Here is a 24,385-nt window from a genome sequence, read left to right on the forward strand (position 1 = left end):
TTTCTGCATTAATGAACAGACACACCCTCCCCGTCACAACACCGCAGATCAGTCCCTCAGCACGGAGTCCGTCTGAATCTAAATTGGGGACGTGCCCCATTTTCTGCTTTGCACGTGGGCCTCTGGGTCCTGTCCTTGATCGCCATTTGGATTCACTTGAAATAACAAAAATGCACCTGGCTACCCGTAGCTATTACAGCTGTGAAACGCAATACAAAATGTGATAATAGGGTTTCCACTTTTTTTCTGGCAACAAAACAGGTGTTAAGATGTAAAAACACCAAACTGAAACCTTTTTCAAGGAATCATCTCTGCGTTAACCACAATGCTTGTGGTCAGAATGCTAACAAAAAACATACTCTGGTAATATATGCATTGTCCTTGAAACTGATTGGTCCACACCAGAAACAGCTTTCTTTTGAGCCTCGTCTCAAACGGTGTTAGATCAGCGGAGGCCAAAAGGCATACAGCCCAAAGACAATGCACTATCAAAGTAATGAGAGATCGGGTGAGCATCTACATCATGGGACCTCTTTTGCCAGTACCAAAATATGATCATAGGTTTTTCCCCTTTTTTTCTGTTTGCATTCTGACCACAAGCACTGTGGTTAATGCAGACATGATTCCTTGTAAAAGGTTTCAGTTTGGTGTTTTAACATCTTAACACCTGTTTTGTTGCCAGAAAAAAGTGGAAAAACCTATCATATATTGGTACTGGCAAAGGAGGTCCCACGATGTAATACAAAATGGTTTCTTAGGTCCCTATATGTTGCAGAGTGCACAATTATACGTGTGATTCATCAAAAATAAGCCTATACTGGCTACATGTTCGTTTTTTTACGAATTCAGAAAGGTTCCATGCGTTTTTAAGCAGTTGCCTGCTTATTTAGAACTACAGTTGATCCAACATCTTCTCTTTTTCTTTTGTATGATTGATGTAGATGCAGAGCAACAATTACAATTTCAGGTGGTCAATCCAAACACACGCGTCAGGAGCAGCAAAGTTGTGTATCGCTGTAATGTCTCCTTCGTATTTGTGGACCAGGCATTTCATTGTTATATGCTGTATGTCCATGGGAACTTTTTTGCCAGTATGAAAGTATGAAAAATAAGAATAGATTTTACCTGTTCTGACCATAAAATAGGTGATAAGATGTTAAAACATCAAATAGATACCTTTAGCAAAGGAATCAAGTCTGCATTAACCACACATACTTGAGGCAAAGCATGCAAACAAACATACTCTGATAATATATGCATTGTCTTTGAAACTGATTGGCTTACACCAGAGATAGCCTTCTTTATGGTCGTGTCTCGCCAGTATCAGAATAGAGAACACCAAAAGGCAAACAGTACAAATACAATGCGAGCATGAGAGCATTTATAGCTCAAGGTGAGCAGTTTTCATGGTTTTGGTATACAGTTTTGCCAGCAATTAGAGTCCCCTAGGGCCTAAGTGATGGAGAAATCCTGGGGGGGATAACATCTCTACCAACAGCCTTGGCTTACTTCATTGCAGCCAGACCCTGCCTCACTTCCTCTGTTCTGATGGTGGTGGGGTCTTTTGAAATAATTGAGGCCATTGTCTGGTCTAAATGGCGATGGATCTTTCGGTTGATGTTTTTGTCGTGCGGATATAGAGTTGTGCAGGACTCTTGTGGTCCAGTAATCTGTTGGATTAGCAGCACCCAGACATCGTAATAGGCGCTAGGGATGGTGGCTAGAGTGTGTGAAGTACAGGCCTTCAATGCACTCAATCCACCGATGATATCTGGCTGACTCTAAAGCCTTTAGCAGGGCCTTTGCAACCAGGTTGTTCTGTCGGAGCAGGTCCTGGGTCTCTTTTGTCCCGCAGGTAGTGTATTCTTTCCGGAAGCCTTGGAGGATGCTCTTCTTGGTGGCTGCAGTTAGGAGGCCAACAAAACGGTGCATACATTCTGGTGTCGAGGGAATTCGCGACTCACCACTCTTTCTATAGCCTTCTTATAGTGGTTCCAGACAGCGTTGACCAGGAATATTTTGTGAGATGAATGAAGTGTGCTCCCACTTTGATCTTTGGAAATGATGGTGAGGTCCGGGTTTTAGTCGCGTTGCCAACAAGCAGAGTGAAAAGTTGCTTGCTGCTTGGGATCGAAAACCAGGTGCAGATTTTCGGCGGACATCCAGTCAGTGAGGTATTTGCCATCAGCCTGACTTACAGCATAGCCCCACATAGTATGGTGGCTGTTAAACCAACATAAATGGCTGGGATTGGTGCACTTGGGAGCGCTGGCTTTGGACATTTTGAATTAGGAGCTCTGTACACGTTGGTGATGTGCAGCTCCCCTATCTTGATGCTAGTCGTGTAGGTGGCTTCTTTTTCAGTTGGTGGTACGGCATAGAACTCTGTGATGATGTTCTTCACGTATATGTCCAAGCCATATTTCGGGTGGTAGTGGCTTGTTGTGAGGTTGAATACATCGATGTGGTAACGACTGGCATATAGGGCATCCAATATATGGGTTTATTTGAGCGACAAGACATCAATGTTTAGGGGTCTTATTATGTTTGCGACATACTCGTTCTTTGCCCAGGAGTCCCTCAATGTTCAATTTAAGGATCCTTGTCCCAGGGCCTATCTGGCGTGTTGATTGTCCCTGAAAAGGGCCATTGTAGTGGCTTGTGTTGTTGCTCTGGAGATCGGGAGATTGATGATCGATGTTCGGTCACCTCGTTGATAGCATTCGTCATGATTTCTCAATTAATATAGTAGGCCACGTGAAGGCTGCCAATTTCTACTCTATCGCTCCAACTAATTACTGGATAACTGCACTCAACAGTGTAATCCAGGTATTGATGCACTTCTATGAAGCAACAACCAATAAGAAAAGTAGAGATGTGGTTACATTCTTTCGATTGGCTAAATTAAATAAAATGCGTGAAAGAACCACTTAAAGTGACAGTTGAGCTCGTGAAAAGGGGAATTAAATAAGTAATACTGTATAAATGATAAATACATACGAAACGCATAGTGTACGGGCGAGGCAGCTTACGGGCCACTTTTTGGGTCTTCGAGGGACACTTTTGGCCTGCAGGACAATGAGGAACACTGGTGTAGGAGTTTGCTGATTATTTTTAGTAGATGGGAGTTAATTGGCTGAGGGGGGGGGGGTTATATGCGTTCCATAGTGTGATTTATTTCCTCGTTATTGTACCTTTGATGAGAACAAACCGACCCAGGGGCATTAATGTTCAGAGATGTGGGAATTTAATCCTCAGTAGTTTACTCCTCCTCTACTACTGGAAGCATGCATGTAGTGAAATACCTGTCTAACTGAACTACATTTGAGCTTCTCCGACCGTTGGTGGTAAAGGTGGGTCTCCTGGAGGCTCACTGCATGAGCTCGGAGCTTATAATTTGATATGTCAGAGTTATCTGTATCTTATTTTGTGATTGAGAACATTGACATTTAGTGATGCAGTAAAAGCCCGATGTAATGTAACCCGTGACCACTGTCTTGGTCTTATGTCCGCAATTATCGTTAAATCTAATTGTCAGAGATGAGTAGACCTCATGCGTTAACTTCTTGCTGCTGCTTCGCATCTATCTGTCACCCAAGGGCACCAGCGTTCCTCACTTGCACTCGAGGATAGCGGCGCGCCACTCTCTCACTCTTCAGCCACCACACACACTGGGATCCTCCAGTAAACTAACAAAATTAAACTTTTTAATTTACCAGGTAAGGCCCACTGAACTACACGTATGTTTCTAAATGTGTAGGGAAAACCCGGAGGACCCGGATAAAAATCCACGCAACCATGGAGAGAACACGCAAACTCCAAATATGCAGGCACCAGGGTCGGGATTGAAACCACAACCTCCTTCATACAAGGCGAGGTAGTTAAGATCTCGCCATCACGGCGCCCCAGAAGATGTCAAAGTACTACAATGGTGCCCTATTATTTGCACCGACTCACCAATACGCCAGCAAACTAAAACGCCGGTACACCAGTCGTGCCGGCAATGTCATTATCTGGGAGAAGGGACCGCAGTCTAAACTATTGCCCATCTACCATTGGCCAATCATGAGCCAGTGTTACTCATGCTGCTATTACGCAATTCCCGCACAATCGCCACGAGGTGATGCTAATATACGCACGACCAATAACTATAACTACACCCGTCACAATAACACCCACCACTCATTCATTACACCGTGGATTGGGACATACCTCCGAAAAAAATACAATGTAAATTTAATTTCATTGCTGAATAGATCGTGCCTTCTGCTCACAAGAACACTTCTTCCCACAATGCAATCGGACAGCAACATGTTATTTTGAGTATATATGAGCTTACTTAGAATACTTTTTGATAATTTAATAGTTTATCTGTTACTCAATAGCAATTATTATGTAACTATTCATATGCCTATTTAAAAATAGGTCATTAGAGATAATTTTTAGAATAAAAAATTGCATCAGACCCCAATGGTGTAAACAAGTGCAGTCTCCGACTTTGGTCGCTCAATGTGCTTTCACGTATGTTCCCTTTTAAGGTCACATTGTTATTGACACGTGTGTTGGAATTTTACGTCGTTTTCATGTCTCTCTCGGTGTCCACGTGAATGTTGGGGGTCTCTTTGTGGGTCTTTCTGGGTTTGTGTATTTGGCCAAGTTCTTTCTACCCCCCTCCCCCATTATGACTGTATATAAAAAAAATAGCTACTTTCATGTAATTTCTTTATTTATTTATCAAAAAGTGTTATTTCTAAAATAAAATGCCTACAAAGTGTTATTAAGCATGTGTAAGCAGTTTTTTCCATTCCAGCCAGAAATGGAACATTTTAAACTTTCCACCAGAGAGCAATGGAAAAACCTCCAGAAGTGACCAATATTTCCAGTAACTGGCTCTAAAAAAAGATGACAATCTCTGGCAGCAGTGCTGTTCGCTTCAATTTATCATAGATCAACAAACCCGCACCTGTAGGAAGAGATGCAGAAGTCTGATTCAGAGTTCGCCTCTCGTGTAGTTTGGTAGCAGCTTCACGCAATGCGTGCGTTGCAAGCCACATTGTTTCACGCTCCGCTTTAAGCCAAAAGGTAAGCTCAACGCTCTTCCATCGTCTCTTTTGAAACTTTAATATTTGCCTGATTTTGCAATGAGGTGATCTTAAATTCTAACAGTCGACTTGTTTTGTCTCTACCAGTTTAACACGTAGGAGGCTTTTGCGACCAATATTATTCACAATGAAGGTTTTTTTTGGTTTATATCGCGTAAATACAAATGTCGTAAACCCACCACCACCACCACGCTATACAGCGAATTAGTAAGGTTTGCCACTTTAAAAAAAAAAACGTGCCAATTAGTTACTACTTCAGCAAACCGGTGTGTTGGAAAGTAAACCGACCACATTTACAATTTGAGTACGACGTTTCTCTGGTGAATGCAACCAGATTAATCAGGCCATTTGCAATTCTGGCGATTTGCAATAATAGCGATTTGCAATTCTGGTAAATCGCCTGATGAAGCTGATTGTTGTAATCACCAACGAATCCTTGTCCTCAATTTGTAAATAATGTTGGTTTACTCTGCAACATAGCAGTGTGCTGTACTAGTAAAGAATCGGTATGTTCTGTTTATGTAACAAAACCTTACTAGTTGGCTGTATCGGGTTGTGGAAGGTTTAACGACATTTATATTTACGTAATCTAACCCAATTTTTTTTTAGTCTTTACCATGTTGCATGCACTCGGTTACAATAAACTTGTTTTCCTTTGCATATTCGTAATAATAAGAGAATGTATGTCCCATGTGCGCTTATTTTTTCCTCCGCTAAGATACTTCTACAGTTGACATCATAACCCACACGTGTTATCCTGTACGAATAGGCAGATACGATGGCTACATATTTAAATGTGGCATCAAATGGCAATAAATACGCCTGGTTATACCTCTATAGCAATTACATGGATTGCATTTATAAATGTTTACATTTTGCGATGTAATAGTCTTCAACTAAATTTCGATTTAAAGCTTTCGTGACTGCAATGATTCATCTTCTTTGGTTCTTTCGGTAAAGTCACGTAGAATGAGAATAAAATAATAAATTGATAAAATAAAATAACACAATAATATTCTCACGACGTTTCGGCCACAACACAAGCGGCCTTCATCAGGTGAAGGGAGCGAGACTGTCTGGTAGGACAGCGCTGGAGTGAGAGAGCCACGTTCAGATCACGGCTTTTAAGCTGTGTGAGAGGAACAAAGAGCCTTGACGAAGGAATTAGCATAAAATTTAGCATTGAAAAGGCTGAATGATTAGCTAGTGACTGGTCACAGAAATAGCTATGTTAAAAGTTAAAGCATACACATCCGCAGAGGCACCCATTGTTAAAAGGAATTAGCATAGAATTTAGCATTGAAATAGCTAAATTAAGGCATTCGCTTGTAACTGCTACAGAAATAGTTACGTTGAAGTCAGAGCATACACACAATGCTAAATTCGCCTAGTTATTTCAATGCTAAATTCTCCTGTTTTGATTTGTACTAAGTGCCTCGGTGAATGTGTATGTTCTGACTTCAACGTAACTATTTCTGTAGCAGTTACAAGCGAATGCCTTAATTTAGCTATTTCAATGCTAAATTCTATGCTAATTCCTTTTAACAATGGGTGCCTCTGCGGATGTGTATGCTTTAACTTTTAACATAGCTATTTCTGTGACCAGTCACAAGCTAATCATTCAGCCTTTTCAATGCTAAATTTTATGCTAATTCCTTCGTCAAGGCTCTTTGTTCCTCTCACACAGCTTAAAAGCCGTGATCTAAACGTGGCTCTCTCACTCCAGCGCTGTCCTACCAGACAGTCTCGCTCCCTTCACCTGATGAAGGCCGCTTGTGTTGTGGCCGAAACGTCGTGAGAATATTATTGTGTTATTTTATTTTATCAATTTATTATTTTATTCTCATTCTACGTGACTTTACCGAAAGAACCAAAGAAGAAGTCTTCAACTAAATAAATACCTGGCGATTAATAATAACTTCAGTGTGTACTGCATTAACGGCTACACGGTGCGTGTGTCTTTGGAGTTAAATTAAAAAAAAAAGATATCAAAGTTTTATTTAAGCAGAACAGAAAAAATGCCTTCATAAGCAAAACGTTTAAGAGAAGTGAGCAATTCTATCCCATATAGTCTGAACCGAGCCGTATTCAGGATTAAATGGAAATTACCCTGAGCCAACCTCTTCGGCTGCAAACGTGCTATTTCGGCTCCTTCACGAAACTAAAAGATGGGTCACCTATGCTTGCGAGGACCTGGGAAATAGATCAGTCGCTTACAATGAACCGTTGGCCCCTGTGCTGCAGCGCAAGAGGGGATCAAGTGTGGCAGGAGATGTGACGCGAGGTCGTGACCATCTTGCGTTGAGATGCGTTGAGGCCATGAACAACGTACGATGTTGTCATGAACGCTCACAATCACCGTATTTGCCGTTAACGTGGCGACGAGGGATGCAGAGTTGGCTATGAAAAGCGCCGAAGTAGGAAATTTGGAAGCAGGTCAAAATACATTTTAACGTGACAACAATGTTACAACACAAATTATAATTTTGATTTAAAGCTTTCGTGACTGCAGGGATTCATATTCTTGCTTCATTCGGTAAAGTCACATAGAAGGGAAACAATAAAATAATAAAAATATAAAACAATACAATTCTCACGACCTTTTGACTGCAACACAAGCAATCATCATCAGGTGTGAAAACCACAGCAGGAAAATTTTGAAAAAAAGTGGCGGTTTTTTTAATGTTAGCACCACGGAGAGCAATTTTGCAGTTATTCAGATGGACAAGTCCATCTATGTTCGGAAAAGAGGAGGGGGGAGACGAAAGTAATGGATGCGGTCTGAAAGCCACCGTAAGCGTGAACAATCAATTAAGACCCGAAATGGTTTATCAAATCCTTCCAATGATTGCTAAGCGAGAATCCATCTTCTCGGTTGAAATTGTCTCTGTCTTTGTATATGTGGATAGCCTCATGCACGAATCTCTCATGGTAGCCAGATGGCTTGCAGAGAACTTCTGTCTTGGAGAAGTCAATGTCATGTGAGCCTACTGAATTATAACAGTGATCTGCCACGGCCGAGGTGTTGGTCCTACCGTGTTTTAGGTCTGCTTTGTGTTCACGTATGCGGTCCGAGACATGTCGTTTGGTTTCTCCAATGTAACTACTACCACAGAGGCAACTTAGTTTGTAGACGCCAGGGTACTCAATGTCCGGAATCACATCTTTCACAGACGGAACCAGATCACGGATTTTATGTAATGTGTTGAATCGGACCTGGATCTTGTGTTTATTCAAGATTTTGGAGATCTTTTTTGTGATCCCCGCAATGTAGGGTAAAGTGATGGTTTTGAATGGCTCCTCAAGAGGTTCCTTCTTCATGGTTGGAGTGATAGCTTTGTGGATTGTGTAGTCGGAGTAACCATTAGCCTTAAGAGCTTGGTGTACGTGCTTGAGTTCACTGGCTATGTGTTCCTGGTCAGATATGCATTGAGCTCTATGGTGCATAGTCTTGATGAGGGAATTCTTCTCGGATGGATGGTGGTGGTAATCCGGTTTCAGGTAAGCATCCGTATGGGTAGCTTTCCTGTAGACAGAGTGGCTCATTGAACCATCAGGTCTCTTTTTTTTAGGACATCCAAAAAAAGGTAGCTTGCCATCTTTTTCGACTTCCATGGTAAATCTGATGGCTGGGTGTATGGAAATGATGTGGTCGAGGAATTGGTCTAGAGCAGACCGGCCATGTGGCCAGATGATAAAAGTACAAAATGAGCAAGGGATCAAAAACTTTTTCCCTCACTGTATATTAACGCAATCTAACCCCAAAACACCTCTATTATGGACAGATTTAATTGTCAGTGGTTTACTATTTATATTTTAAGGTTCTGTATTTTATTATATTCTTGCGTATGGAAATTTGTTCGGGAGAGTTCGTGCAGTTTTGCTGTTCCTCCCCTGTTAACGGAGCACAGACTATAGGGAATGACTGTGTGGTGCATAGGTTGGGTTACATGGCAACAATCACACCGCTGTGAGTTGTGTCTTTCAATTTCCATTCATGCAGGACGGGGGTTCGATCTCCACCCTGACGTCTGTATATTTGGAGTTTGCATGTCTCGCTGCCCCATGGTCGCGTGGATTTTTTCTCTGGGTCCTCCGGTTTTTCCCTCCGCTTTTAGAAAGATGCGTTTCTATTATCTAGATCATTTGGCTGCTATAAATTTACACGTGATAAGCCACTCCCTTGCGCTATCATTTGTGGCCAGGTTGCTTCTGGAAAATAAGCTAATAGCTCAGTGGGCTTTACCTGTTAAAAGAAAAATTGTTTCGTTTTGTTGTATTTGTGATTGATTTGCTTACCTTTCCAATACTTTGCACTCCAATGGTGTTTTATATTGTTTGTAACATTCTGACCCGCCCCTATTGGACATATTTGGAAAAAAGTTTTATAGCTCATCGGATTCTTCCAGTATAAATACATATTCTGATTCTGACCTGTTGATGCTCTGATGCAGTTGTTGGTTGCACATGTGTCTTCGAGGAAAAATATCAAAGCCAGGTGGTGCAATGTTTGGATCTTAAAGGATGTTGTGTCTATTCTGGACACCCGCGTTGTTCCACTGTTCGCCGTTGTTCTCGGCAAGCAGACTCTTTATGTGTACTGCATTTGCATAATGTTATGTGGAATGCAACCAGTAAAAAAAATTTGGTACCTCTTTTTGTCATTACAATTTCGTCATATTTTCACTCCTGTGTTGTATTTTTGTTGGCCAACAATTAGTTAACAAGTGCTCCTTTTTTAAATGTTTGCCATTACATTACTTATGAATACATTAAACAACAAATGGAAAACTATGATTCTCACAAATGTTCTGTTTTTGTTTTTTTTCAGATTCAAAAATGTTCTTTCTGGGAAATATAATTCTGTTCTACGTGGTGTTTCCAATGAGTAAGTTGTATTTCCACCAAATTAGGTTTTCCATGAGTTTGCATTACATATCAGGACTGTACAAACAAGAAGGCCTATCGTACGCACTCACTGCAGCTTATCTTACTTTATATTTATAGAGTTCCTTAGCTCAAGGCGCTTTGTGAGAGGGGCGCCACGGTGGCGAGATGTTAACTACCTCGCCCTTTATACAGAATGGTCGTGGGTTCGATCCCGACACTGATGTATGGTGCATATTTAATTTGCATGTTCTACCTGTGGTCGGGTGGATTTTTCTCCCCTCCGGTTTTTTCCCTCCACATTTAGAATCAACATGCGTTTAGAGTATTTGGATGCTATACATTTCCACATGATTAAGCAACTTTGTTGAGCCATCATTTGTGGGCAGGTCGCTTCTGAAAAAGAGCCTATATAGCTTTGTTGGGCCTTACCTGGTGAAATAAGGTACAAAAAATAGTGCATAGTTTAGTTTAGCTTTCAAGCACGACCACCACTGCTGTCGCGAGCTAAACCCTCCCCTCACTGCGTTTATATGTTTTGTTTATTCTTAACTAGAATTCAGTCAAGACAAAACATTATCCTATAAAATATCGAGTGGAAAACAGTAGCAAACATTCACAATAAAGGTTTTTTGGGTTAGATCGCGTGATTTATAAATGTGTCGTAACCCTCCACCACCCGACATGGCCAATCAGCAAAATAGTGTCACGTTGACGAAAGACAAAATAGTTCACTACTTCAGCCCACCGGTGTGTTGAAGAGTGAATCCACAACATTCACAGTTTGAGTACGACGTTTCGCTGGTAATTACGGTTTATAAAAATTTATTCAGTGCCACTGCGGAGAAACAAAACAAAGCAAATGCCGAGGGGCCGCCCCCTCCTTCGCACCGCGAAGGCCCCGCTCGGCCACCGACCCGTCCGCAGGACCGGAATCGCTCCCGACACAGCACTTGCCACATCTGTGCATATAGGGGCTGCCCCCCCTCCAGCCTCACACGCCCTCCCCCCCGGGTGCCAGAAAAAGGCCCCCCCACCCCCGGTCGCCCTAACCCACCCTGGGCAGCGGCCACTTCCATCTTTCCCTTGCGGCCTCGTGTCCCAGCCTCACCCTGTCCACCTCCACCACCCTCTCCAACAACCTTCTTGCCACATAGCATGCCTCCAATGGGGACATCTGGGACCCCTCCAGCTCCTTCTTGCGTGCTTCCCACAAGGCCTCCTTCGTTGCTCTTATTATGGCCCACGCCCGGTCCCTGTCCTCCTTTCCCACACCCCGCAGCTCCCCCCACATGACGTCCCATGTTGTCACCCTCGACAGTGCGAACCGGGCCAACAACGGCATGCTCCTCCTCCATACCTTCTGGGCAAAGGGGCATGCCACCATCATGTGCACGGCACTTTCGTCCCCGTTGCAGCCCCTCGGGCACTTGGAGGTGTGTGCCATTTGGCGGCCGTACATAAAACCCCTCGTCTCCAGCATGTCCCGGGCCGCCAACCATGACAAGTCCCTCTGTTCCTTCGTGAGCGCCGCCGACAACACGTTTCTCCAAATTTGTCGGTGTACCTCCCTCCTCGCGCCTGGCACCTCATCACAGGCTTCCTTTTTCTCCACCTCGGCCCGCACCTCTCTGGGAGTCCACCGTGCTCCCACCGATTCAGACCGTGTTGCCCAATGAAGTCCCTCACCACATCACTGATCCAGCCCCCTGGCCAGTCCAAAGGTATACTCCTCTCTGCCTGGGCCATCCCAAGGCCCCGCAGGCGCCACGTCAGACGATACCGCATGTAACACGCCGCCTTGCCCCGCGGCTCCGCGGAGAAGAACAGTCTCAGCGCGTTACAAAGGTCGAGTTCAGGGCGTACTCCACATTTGGGGCACCCCTCCCCCCGTTCCCAGCCCGCATACACAGCTTGGCCCTCCTAACCCTCTCCATCCCTCCCCCCCAAATAAACCCGAAAAGTGCCGAGGTCAAAACCTTGACCTCCCTCTTACCAGGTGGGAATACCTGCGCCAGGTAGCTTAAAGTTGGCATTATCTCCATCTTTACCACCATAATCCTGCCGGCCATCGTGAGCCTTCTCCCTGCCCACTTACCCAGACGACCCTTTGTCTTCCTTACCCTCTTCTCCCAGTTATGTTCCCCCGACCTATCCCCACAAAAGGTCACCCCTAGCACCGTTATCTCTTCTGTCTGTAAGCTCAGTTCCGGCGGCCGACCCTCGAACAGCCTCGAGTCCCCAAAGGCCATTAGCTCACTCTTTCTCGCATTGACCTTCAAGCCGGAGGCCGTGCAGAACCTCCCTGTCCCCTCCAGTGCTCTCCATACCGACGCAACGTCCCTGCACATCACGGCCACATCGTTCATATACAAGGTTACCTTCCCCTGCTCTTTGTTCCCCAGTATTGTCACCCTTTATCAGCTGCCAGGATTTGGATATCTTCATTTACACGGAACTCTCTTAAGGCTTTTGCTTTGTACGATAATTAACTCCTGTTGTGCTGTATTCTCTCTATTAATAATCATTCGCTAGCTTTGTGTAGTATTTGGTTAGCTTTAGAAGACTTTATGTGATGTGCTATTTTAACTGTGTTTGGTATTACTTTTGAATCTCTGCACCTTTTGAGGAACGCCAGTGAAGATATCAATTTCATCCGCTTAATGCGGAGCTTCTCCAACTTTCTGGTTTTAAGAAAAGTATCCTCCACATAGAGGTTAGTCAGTTTAACACGTAGGCTTTCGCGACCAATATTATTCATAATAAAGGTTTTTGGGTTAGATCACCTACGTGTTAAACAGTACCAAACATGTAAGCTGACTGACGTTTGCAAATACTTACTAACAGCTCCACTAAAATGTGTAATGATACGTGTGCTTATTTGCCAAATAATGGTTTGTGTTTTTTTTTAAGTTGTGCGAACAAGGCGAATTATACTTTACGGTTCTCACTGCCAAGTCAATGTAATTTTCACAACTATGGCAATGCTTGCATGCTAACAGCATAGTCGTTACTTATCAACTATGGACAACTGAACACACATTATGAACTTAATTCTTCAGAATTGTTAGCGATTACATGGATAACAATGGTCAAGCAATGTGCCCATGGGAATATAATTAGGGTTTATTTGAGATTTTAATGTAGCTTTCCCTAAATATCTAGTCACCCTATGAGCTACTTGAGGCCCTAAGTAATGTCTATTCTACTTCTGCCTTCGCTATGTGCCACCGTGACCGTGTGTAATGTGTGTGAATTACACTTGGTAGGTTGCAAGCACAAATACAGGTCACAGGTCAACTCAACCGATCACCACCACCACCAATGACGATAATTCACAATTAAGTGGCGATAGCATCACCTTGGCACGTGTGCCAGGCTAGTTGCACTTTTAGGGCATGAGAAGTAACAAAGGCTCGCTGGCCTGTCGTATTTTGGGCTAAACGTTTGGGATATGGAAGTCCCTCGTGCGTTTTTAGGCAAGCGCAATGTTACTACTACAGAGGGGTGTATATCCCCATTGAAATTGTCCATCAATAAAATGTACAAAATAAATTAACAACGTCTATGTAAGACTGAAACAGGAGGATTTTTCCAAAACTCAGGCTGTCGCCTGATAAGGCTGGTTGTTAATTACCGGCAAAACGTCACGGTACTCGAATGGTAAATGCTGTGAGTTTACTCTCCAACACACTGCCGGTGTGCTGAACTCAATAACGAATTGGCATGTTTTGTTTACGTGACAAACCTTACTAATTGGATGTGTCAGGTTGTGGCTGGTTTAACGACACATTCATATTCACGCGATCTAAGCCAAACACTGATATGATGAACAACCATGCAATTTACGTTATTGGAATGGAATAATTAATTACAATTGTGCTATCAGATAACACTGATATGATGAACAACCATGCAATTTACGTTATTGGAATGGAATAATTAATTACAATTGTGCTATCAGATAACACTGATATGATGAACAACCATGCAATTTACGTTATTGGAATGGAATAATTAATTACAATTGTGCTATCAGATAATTTAATCACATTACAACACGTTTTGAATACACACTTATTTAATTTTGAATGAATAACAGTTGAGTTAAACTGTATTTCACAGTCTTCAATTTGAACGTCACTGCACACACGAGTTCTACCCTTCACTGCGTGCACTAAGTCATCAGTCACACACACATATATATTATTTATGCAGTACTTTGAATTGTTACTCACAACTCTGATCACGCCGTTCTGATCATACGTCATAAGTCACCTACACACGTATAAACGGTACCCCGAGTGAACGCAGCAACTTTATTGCATATATCTATAGCGTCGGTACAAACAAAGGCTCCGTACCTTGAAAAACACATTAATTAAAGGCGTAACTATACTCATCGTAAACGCGCACTACATTCAATTTCCAGAAATAAATTAATTTGTGGATTTGTAGTAAGTATTGCTGCTTTGGTAATTATACAACTGACTATACTTTCGATAAACACGCTTGGACACGTACATTGCGACGTAAGTTCCACAAATGCACACTCTATATTACTTGTATGTGAAAAATGTAAGGTTTTAGTTCAAAGTCACCCTTAAGCCTATTGCAGCACATTACAACGACGAGTGTTTACGTGGACACATCATTAACACCACATCCAATAAATATCTACATGTATCTAGCCGGTATATACAAATCTAAGTGATATTGAAACATGCATAAAAAATATGAACTTTGGTTAAACGATCGTTCAGTCTATACTTATAATTATAGCAAAACTTGTTTACGTTTAAACTTCGGCCTACGAAAGCTCACGCACCACGAGGTTTTTAAGCGTCAAAGTCAGTGTCCCCCTATTCACATAGTCAAAGTCACAGTGACCCCCTATTACGACAGTCAAAGTCACAGTGTCCTATTCACATAGTCAAAGCCACAATGTCCCCCTATTCACATAGTCATAGTCAGTGTCCTATTCACATAGTCAAAGTCACAGTGTCCTTCTATTCACATTGTCAAAGCCACAATGTCCCCCTATTCACATAGTCAAAGGCACAGTGTCCTCCTATTCACATAGTCAAAGCCACAATGTCCCCCTATTCACATAGTCAAAGCCACAATGTCCCCCTATTCACATAGTCAAAGGCACAGTGTCCTCCTATTCACATAGTCAAAGCCACAATGTCCCCCTATTCACATAGTCAAAGCCACGATGTCCCCCTATTCACATAGTCAAAGTCACAGTGTCCTCCTATTCACATAGTCAAAGCCACAATGTCCTCCTATTCACATAGTCAAAGCCACAATGTCCTCCTATTCACATAGTCAAAGCCACAATGTCCCCCTATTCACATAGTCAAAGTCACAGTGTCCCCCTATTCACATTGGCAGAAATCGTGCCCATCCCAATTGGTGGCCCTTCACCCTGCAGTGCCGATTCCACATTTCTCTGCTGATAATGCGCGCTCATTGGACCAATGTGAATTGCACTTTAACGATTTTGCACACACACAAAAAACGAATTTCATATTTTAAGTTACATGTAAGTTTCCTCAAATACATGCAATATAATTAATTATATATAATTACATGACGGTAATATATTGGCATACTTGGGTAAGGGATGGGCAATAAAATGGGAGTGTTTGTTTTGTGGGTAGACAGCACCCTTGGATGAAGCAGCTCATATACCACGTTACTGCTCCAGTGGCCACCGTGCAAACCAGTCACATAGCTGCCTGAATTTAAGCATACTATCTGGAATGGGCTTAACAAAAACAGATAATAACCAATTATACTGCGTTCATTTCCACAATTTACCCACTTCAAATTTACGTGTTTTATAAAAAATGAACTTTTATTATGGAAACCTATTTATGTCTTACAGTTGTTCTTCGGTAACGAGATTACTAAAGCCGTGGAAGACATGACACATTTAGAACGTTAACTAACCAGTACAATTGCTGTATACAGTGCACTATGTCATGTTGCGTTTGTTTAATAGCATTACAAAACAGAGCCCCCTGAGATTGTGTCATATCACATCCACCTGTCCCATCTAAATATAATAACATAATTTAAAACAAGATATCATAACACGTGGATCGATCCTCGTTTTCAATGTAGCTAGGCGAACACTGCTTGCTCAATTCCATTTAGGGCTCTGATGTACACACTTTCATTTGTGGCGTACACATGTGTGCCGAATACTGGACAGTATTCCCATATGGAAATGTGGTACAACTGCTTTAAATATATACGTGTGCATGTGTTCAAATATATGTATATTTACCTCTTCATTATTTTGTTCTCCCCCCAATCCTTGCTATATCCCTCGTCTTCCCGGGCCCCCTGTCCCACCACTCCTAGGCACCGCCAACAAAACCCAGGACATATTGGTGACTGAAGGAGATCAGGTTGTGCTGCCCTGTGGTGTTGATGATGGCTCCTTGGAGAGGTGACGTGGAGAAGAGTCGTGGTGTACGATACACGGACGGTAACACGGAGAAAAACTACTTCAGAGCGATTGCATAGACACCAGAGAATGCCCTTTTGAATATTTGGGTTGTTAACGTGTAGATGGGAATTGGCGCGTTGTCAATCATTTGCGAGGCCCAAAACCATTTCTCTCTGCTGATACCTGTCTTACGTATTGATCATCTGGGGTCATACCGCTGTCTATACACTACGAATTTCTCTAAAATCATGCAAAGACTAGAATATCAACTCATCATAAGAGAAAAAGGTAAACACCAATGGTGAACTGTGCAACTAACATCGGATTACGGTTTCGTTATTTCTGTATGGTGAAACGTTTACAGCTACGTGTTTGGGATGAGTTTGGGATATAAATTCGGATGTCGTAATTCGTAAAGACAATTTCTCTCAGATCTTGTTTGTTCCAATCACCACGAATGTAAGACATATCTGTGGAGACAATTGTGACGTGCCACGTGAAACTAGTTTTGGTGGAAAAAGCGCGGCGCCGACCTCATATTTGTGACATCACTTCCAGCTCGAGGATTATTCCGAAATTAAATTAGAATGATCTGAAACTTCACATCCAGGCCTGATTTTTGTTTTGTTGTATTTGTTATGGGGTCAACACAAACATCGCAAGCACATTCCTACCATGTAAATGTGTCCACACAGCTGTAGGATAAATAGTAACAAATATTTGTGACACCTGCAGTGAGCCAATATTGATTTCACTGACGTCCGCAGTAGCTTGATTCATAGTTTACTTAACGATTAACGTGTCACCCAGAGGGCAACTTTTGAGGCATTCCAAATAACCCCCATTTCTCTATTGGAGTTGATAACGTGGAATAAACACTTGAAACACTTGGGAGTTGTGTGTGTGGAAGGATTCTTGCATGCAGTGGTCTGTGAGTGCCGGCTAAATGTCAGTTCATTTGGCGCTGCAAGTGTTGCTTATCAGATTCTTCCAATCTAAATAAAGATTATGATTCTGAACATCGTCGTGTTGTTAGTAGCAGTCTATCGTGAGCCACGGCTAGGTGTAGTATCCAAGCAAACGATACGTGACGTGCGATTGTAATAGCAGGCTCGTCGCTATTACAACCATGCAACTTCGAACAGCACAGGCTCACTTATTAATCAGAAGCACGTGGGTAGAGTCAAGGTGGACTGGCTGAACGAGGGATGCCAGAGCAGAATTGTAGCCATTGGCCATCTGACGTATCAGAAACCAGAGGTTGGGCCAAATAATCCAGCGGTGGGAAATTCAAACTTAATTAAGTAATTTGTTATCCAATAATGGCAAGGGCCAAATGAGCATGTACATTTAAGGGCGGTAGGTAATGGCGAGAAAATATGGTTGCAAACGGGCCCGTTTAGCGCCGTCAGGCTAATTCCCAAACAGGGCTCTGGGTGATTTCAGAACAGCAATTGTCTGCTCACAAACAGAACCACTGAACACAGCCACCATCGCAGGCAGCGTCCCAGATTACGTGCCCAGGGCGATTTGGCCAGCCAGCCAAGACGCCAGTGTTGGTCAAACTTTAAACTAGGATGAGCTGAGCAAATGCTGCCTCTGGTTTATCACATGCCCCATATATGTAGCAGGAGCTGAGACAATTACACCGATGGGGCCTTCACATGCTCTCTTCCACCAGCCAAATAACCAAGGTTATTATGTAATCAGCGCCAAGCCCGATGGTGGGATGATACTCCTTAATAATCAGACAACTCAACAGAAGCCTGTGGGATTTTTAAGAGCCAGCACATTTTCTTGCATCATAATAATAATGTTAGGCCAGTCGGCCGGCACAATGTGCCAGATGCCCCAACCCGTTACAGAGTAATGGGTATACAGTTAATAAATGAGCTCAGAGCAAGATTGGGGAGGTGTAACTATTGGGGAGTGGCAAAACGGCGATTGTGTCGCTCTCGTGACAAGTGTGACGCTGCGGTGCATCGGACATCAGAACCTGGAGGAATCCTGTAATGTGTACTGTTATGCGTGAAGAACTGGGTTGAACTGAAACCCCAAGATTGTGTACGCATGCTGCGAATACACGTTTGCTTCTGTTCTAAAACTGATTCCGTCTCTCTGCATTTATTGCAGGCACCCCCTTGACTGACATTTTTTGTTACGTTAAAAACAGGGCCATTTGTGCCGGATTTGGCTGAATTTCATTGTTTTTTATTAGCTGAGACAGGCAATCAGAGTGCTCGTTACCCGATCACATTGCTCGCTGAAACACACATGGGCTATGAGCGTACAGCTTATCATTCTATATACAAGTGGGACTCCTCTTATCCACTTTGATATAAGGCACTGGGTGCATATCCTGTTGTCGATGATTATCCATGCCAATCATGGGCACGAGGAGGCATATATAATGTATGCAGTATATGCTTTTAATAGACGAGGTAGTCACAGAAAAAGAGGAATATGTCACGTAAAAGTGGCTCCGTATTCGCAAGTTTCAAATAATTTCTAGACAACTGGCTACGTTACATACACCTGAGATACAGCCACAAACACGTCTAATCGGGGTGTTTTGGTGGCATGGTGTCAAATGATGTGCAAACTCTTATAGTGTGACCTCATGTCGGGTCAGATACTTTGGTGATCCATAAGAACGTTCCTACATTTTAAACTGTTAAGCAATGCACTATGAAGGGGATTTCATAGTTTCAGTTTTCTAGGGTCAGTGAGGTTAGCGGGTTATAATTGTGAGTAGCGCGGTGTAACAATTCACAAGGCAATGTGTGCTGTTTCTAGTGTCGTGATTAATGGTCTTGCTAATGTTCACAGGGACCGAACCAGTTGGAAATGTCACCACGAATCCATCAAGATGCATCTCAGAGGTGGCCAGCTCAGGTCCTTCTGGCTGTGAGAACTCAAACACAACTCAATTGACTGAACTTGGCAACATTTTGGAGCAATACAAGATGCTATTTTTCATCTCTCTTGCAATGATGGCTGTTTTGATAACAGTGTTGGTCGTGGTAATCTTCAAACTGGTCAAGCAAAAAAATGGTAAGGAAAATCATTACATTGGCATCTCTATAAGTAGTCAGTGGTTGGTGACTATATATACAGCATATACACATTGTAGCATAATTATGCACGTAAAATGTATGGCATAGGTAGTAGCATGGTAATAATGCTTGACAGAGAGACGAGTGTCGTGGGGATGGGATCCAGGATGATGGAGCACTTTTATTAATGTGGAAATGATGCTCGTGAAGTACGACATTCGGGGAGACTGGTGAGAGAATTGGGAGTGCGATTTGAGGGGACACTGGAAGAGGAGAGGACGGGGCAAGCATAGAGGCAAGTTGGAGACCAGAATGGCCCTTCTAATTTTTTCAAACTTTTCAGAGAAATAAGCGGTCAGTTTCTCTGACCTGACAGTAGACCGAGTGCCTATGGAAGCTATACCCCCCTCCTCCTGATGGGGTAAATGGGCAAGTTTTAGGACTGTTGCTCATGCAGCTGCTATGGCTGCGTTGGATACTCAGCCCAGACCTCCCCAAAATTCCTGGCTCAGTGGTGAAGAGCAGCCGGTTTTGATGTTGCACAGCCCTTGTCAACCCAACACTGGATAAGGGTATATCCATGTCGTGCAGGTTTGTAAAGGTTATTTTTTTACCATACTTCACCAATCTGGTTAGTGCGAGTTATTCAAAGGACATGAGAGAATACCAATCCCATACAGACCGCACAGAGACGTTAATAACGTGGGATTTTTCAGTCAAACGCCTTATGAAATTAATTTTAATGAGTTGTTGTTCCAAAACCAGGAATTCCCACACCGGTGCCAAGAGAGAACACCCATCTCACACGAGGACATACTACGGTACGCGTCACACAGTAACAAAAGAACAATCACTATATGTAAATACTACAATTATATCTGCATGCAAATACTTGTAAATATATTGTTACCTTAATAACGAATGATACCACCACAGAATTACGAATGGTATGTCATAATAATAATGACATTTATAACGCACCAGATTTTCCAGACAAGTCAATAACTCAGAAGCATTGAATTAAGCTCAGGGCTGCTCGAAAATCTGAAAGTCAGAATGCATTTGATGTTGCGGATGTGCAATGGGAGATGGAGTTCCACATCGAGGGGGCGGCAGCAGAAAACCGACGTGAGGCTGTAACAGTTCGATACCTTTGTTGGCCTAAGTAATTTTTTTAGTGATGCTGCTGCGGAGGGGCTCTGCAGTGAGCTTTGGTGCAAGGGGAGAGTAGTGAGGTGAGGTGTGGCGGTGGGGAACTGGTGGTGAAGGCGCAATGACAAAGGCGGGAGATTGTATTATTCGTCCTGCTGGCGAAAGGGAGCCAATGCAAAGTACGGAGAGCAGTGGCTGAGTCGACTCGCAGATGAAAGACACCAAGGACAACATATTAGGAAGGATGACAGTTTGCCCGTGTTGAGATGTGTGTGGTGTATATATGCAGCTGCTGAAGTTAACTAGCCCGTCATATAACAGACCATGGAACACAATCTCAGATTAATAAAAAAAAACGTAGGAGTAATCGTCACAGTGATACACTCTGCTACACCTGACGTAAGCATCTGGCTCGTTAACCACCTCAATGTAAAATTACAGCTGTACCACTACATCAATATTCGTCACACCGGGAAGAAACCTGTTGTAATCACTATCGACTCTGGAATATCAAGGCTCCGTTCCGTCTCCAACATTATTTATTATTATGATTAAGGTTTGTTATTATTATTCTTGGATCTTTCGGTAAAGTCACGTAGAAGGGAAATAATAAAATAAGAAAAATAAAACATTATTTTATTACTTATCTTCTACGTGACTTTACCGAAATAACCAAGAATATGAATCCTTGCAGTCACGAAAGCTTTAAATCGATTTTTTTAATTATTATTATTAAGGAACAAATGGATAGCAACAAAAATCTTCGCTGTCCAAGCTGTTGAAACGTCACTCTCTTCATTTCTGACTTAAAAAAAAAATCGTCGAGTGGGGTGATAATAACCTCCATCACTTTTATCGCAGAGAAAATCCAGTCAATACGCTTATAATTTAATGTTGTTATCATGCATTCTATCAGCATATTTAATTATGCTACTCTTATCCAAAGTGAAGCCCTCAAACTGCTTGAAATAAATAGTTATCTGATCTGTCATGGAATAGTTGCATGATGAATCATGTTTGGGAGTAAGTTTTTCCCATAATGCACCAAGTGCTCTATTGCATGTTTCATGCAGGCAGGGTGTACACAGTAGTAATAATTGTGTTTCACAGCAAGAAATACCTGGGTTCAATTCTTGACTCAGGTGCCTTTCTGTGCCCAGTTTATATTTTCTCACGCTGATCTGCGTGGGTAACCTCCAAGTTCTCTGGTTACCTCCAACAGATGAAAACAAACACCATACAATGTAACTTGCATTGGCCACACTTCCCAGTATTGAAGCATTATTTGGTAATCACTCAATTGGGATTGCGCATGGACATATCTGCAAAAAAACTTGGCATAATCTTTGTGAAAAAGCGACATTGCTGGGTAAACAAGTGCAATACAAATAACAATGTATGCATGCGTTTTATTTTGATTGCAGGATATTGAAGTAGATGGCCATGTCCATTATGCTAGCTTGGATCTGGACCAGAGGACCCGCAGAAAAAACTCTGCAGTAGTGAAGCAAGAAAAAATCATCTACGCCTCTGTTCAGCTGGAATAATTGTAGCTTTCTTCGATACAAATGTGGATGTCTTTACTGCAAATATTACTGACACAAGTAATATCTACTTTTTTATAAGTATATGTTTTTTTACTAACGGAATAAAAACGTATGCAGTGTATGCATTTGCTGAAACAAATGTTTTATGTTAATATTTTGGTGCATTAATTTTTAAACCCTTAAATTTCAACACCAGTGGAGACTAGGCTCTAAGAAAAGCCGTCTCGGGTGTGGACCAATCAATTTCAAGGACAGTGCATATCATTATCAGAGTTGTCTCTTTTTGTTTGCATTTTGACTGCTTGTGTTGTGGTTATTGCAAACATGATCCCTTGTATAAAGGTGTCAGTTTTGGTGCCAGATAAAAGGGTAAAAACCTATTACTAAACCCTTAAATGTTAACGAGGCAGCCACGCAGACTAGCTTGGTTTATGGGTCTGGTGTAGGGTCGCCACTTTTACCACAGACCAAAACTCAGATATATTTTCCAGTCTAGGTCTACCAACGCTGTGCAGTATCCCTCCTATATCCTAGGTTGATGCCATGTCAGGGGCACTGAGCCAAATGGTATTTGGTCAGCATCACCGACTTGGCTCAAACTTGATTTCAGCCAAATGTAATTAATCTCGGTCTCTAGTGTATAAAGCTGATGATCACCAATGGCCTGCACAACATAAATATCATTGTACATATGGGTCTGTCACTTTATTTGTCCCAATTCAGCTTTGGAAACAAAACAAAATGTGGATTTACTGCCACACAAAAAACCTTCCTCAAAGACACAAGCTGCGTTGAGAAGTACCCACTGACGCCTGGAAGGCTCACCATGACCGAGCGTCCACACCGACTCCGTCGAGCAGACCACAACCAACGGCCACCAAGGGAGGCCCTCTCAGAGGGCTGATTCAGGTTAGCGAGGCCAGTGACATCACGCGACCACGTGGGGCAGGTTAGGGGGCGTCGTTTTGGAGGCCAATGCAGAAGAAAATAAAGGCCGATTGAACAGAAGCAACATAGTCCCCCGAGTACTCAATCGGATGACTCAAGTAACATCACTCATTGCATCAGTGATGGGCAACCTAGATGAGTCAGTGGGCCACGTGAGCACCCCTCCTTCACCTCAAGCGGACCACAAGCTTGACATCATTGATGTGTACTAATCGTGACCCCACACATCACCTTAGATGAGGGGGAGGGGGGGCTCCACGGGCCGCAGGTGTCCCACCACTTCCTTACATTATGTGGAGAGCCTCATTTGTAAGTTTGAGAATGTGCAAGGGAGGTGGTTGGTTCAACTCACCTGGTCCAGATGCTAGTGGGAAGTGGAAACGTGGCGAGCTTCGTGTACTCATGGGTAGAACGGAATTTATGTCGTTATTGTATGAAAAAAAATCTATAATGTAAGCCAAAATTGCGCCTATCCGAAGCTGGTTGGTTACTCTTTGGGTGGGCTTGAGTGCATATGCATGAGTGGGTGGATCGTCAAAGTTTATTGTGCCATTTGATAACTCTTTGTGTCGGGACACGATGTTGATCGCATAATTGGGAAATCTAATTAAACAACAGTGGGAAGGAAAGGTGACATTTTTAAAGGTAAGAAAATATATGATGACTTTTTAATTTTAGCTTTGTTAATATATATTTTTAACTGAATCCCAAGAACATGAAAAATGTTATAATGGTGCACGATTTATCTGGAGGGAAATTATCTGAAAATTATTTTTTTATAATCACGAATTTATTCCAAAGCCCAGTTTGATATGTGGTGTATTCGTGAGATGTATATTTGTTGAAAATATACCAAAATCTCAGTAAATGACTAGGTAGTTTTGGAAGCATCATTTTCCAGCAGTTGACACATAAGTCTAATGTAATGACACAAACGTTACATTTAAAATAGATTTTGGGGATCATGAAAACAAGTTTAAGTATGATTTACATTCATAGCTTTAAGAGATTGTAACGTTCATTATAATAAAAGTGTAATTGTGATTTGTTTGAATTATTTCTCCAGTGCTTTTTTTTACAGATTGTGTCAATTCACCTTATTCCTGAATTGTGATAATTCATCATATTACTGGTGGGGGATTGGATCTTTACATGCGTATGAAATAATATTGTATTATTTGGGTCTTTCGGTAAAGCCACGTAGATAGATCAAATAAAAAAATATAACAA

General features: G+C 42.4%; 1 long non-coding RNA gene across 1 annotated transcript; it reads left to right on the plus strand.

Annotated features, from left to right (window-relative positions):
* The first annotated feature begins 4,951 nt into the window (after positions 1–4,951).
* Positions 4,952–24,209, plus strand: LOC116952090 (uncharacterized). Its single transcript, XR_012946886.1, has 6 exons — positions 4,952–5,082; positions 9,934–9,990; positions 16,365–16,491; positions 19,282–19,506; positions 20,274–20,329; positions 22,085–24,209. It is a non-coding gene; the product is annotated as an uncharacterized LOC116952090 (long non-coding RNA).
* Positions 24,210–24,385: the final 176 nt, after the last annotated feature.

Source organism: Petromyzon marinus, chromosome 45 (genome assembly GCF_048934315.1).
Source record: "Petromyzon marinus isolate PM22_M1 ecotype Great Lakes invasive population chromosome 45, UKy_Petmar_22M1.pri1.0, whole genome shotgun sequence".
NCBI lineage: Eukaryota > Metazoa > Chordata > Hyperoartia > Petromyzontiformes > Petromyzontidae > Petromyzon > Petromyzon marinus.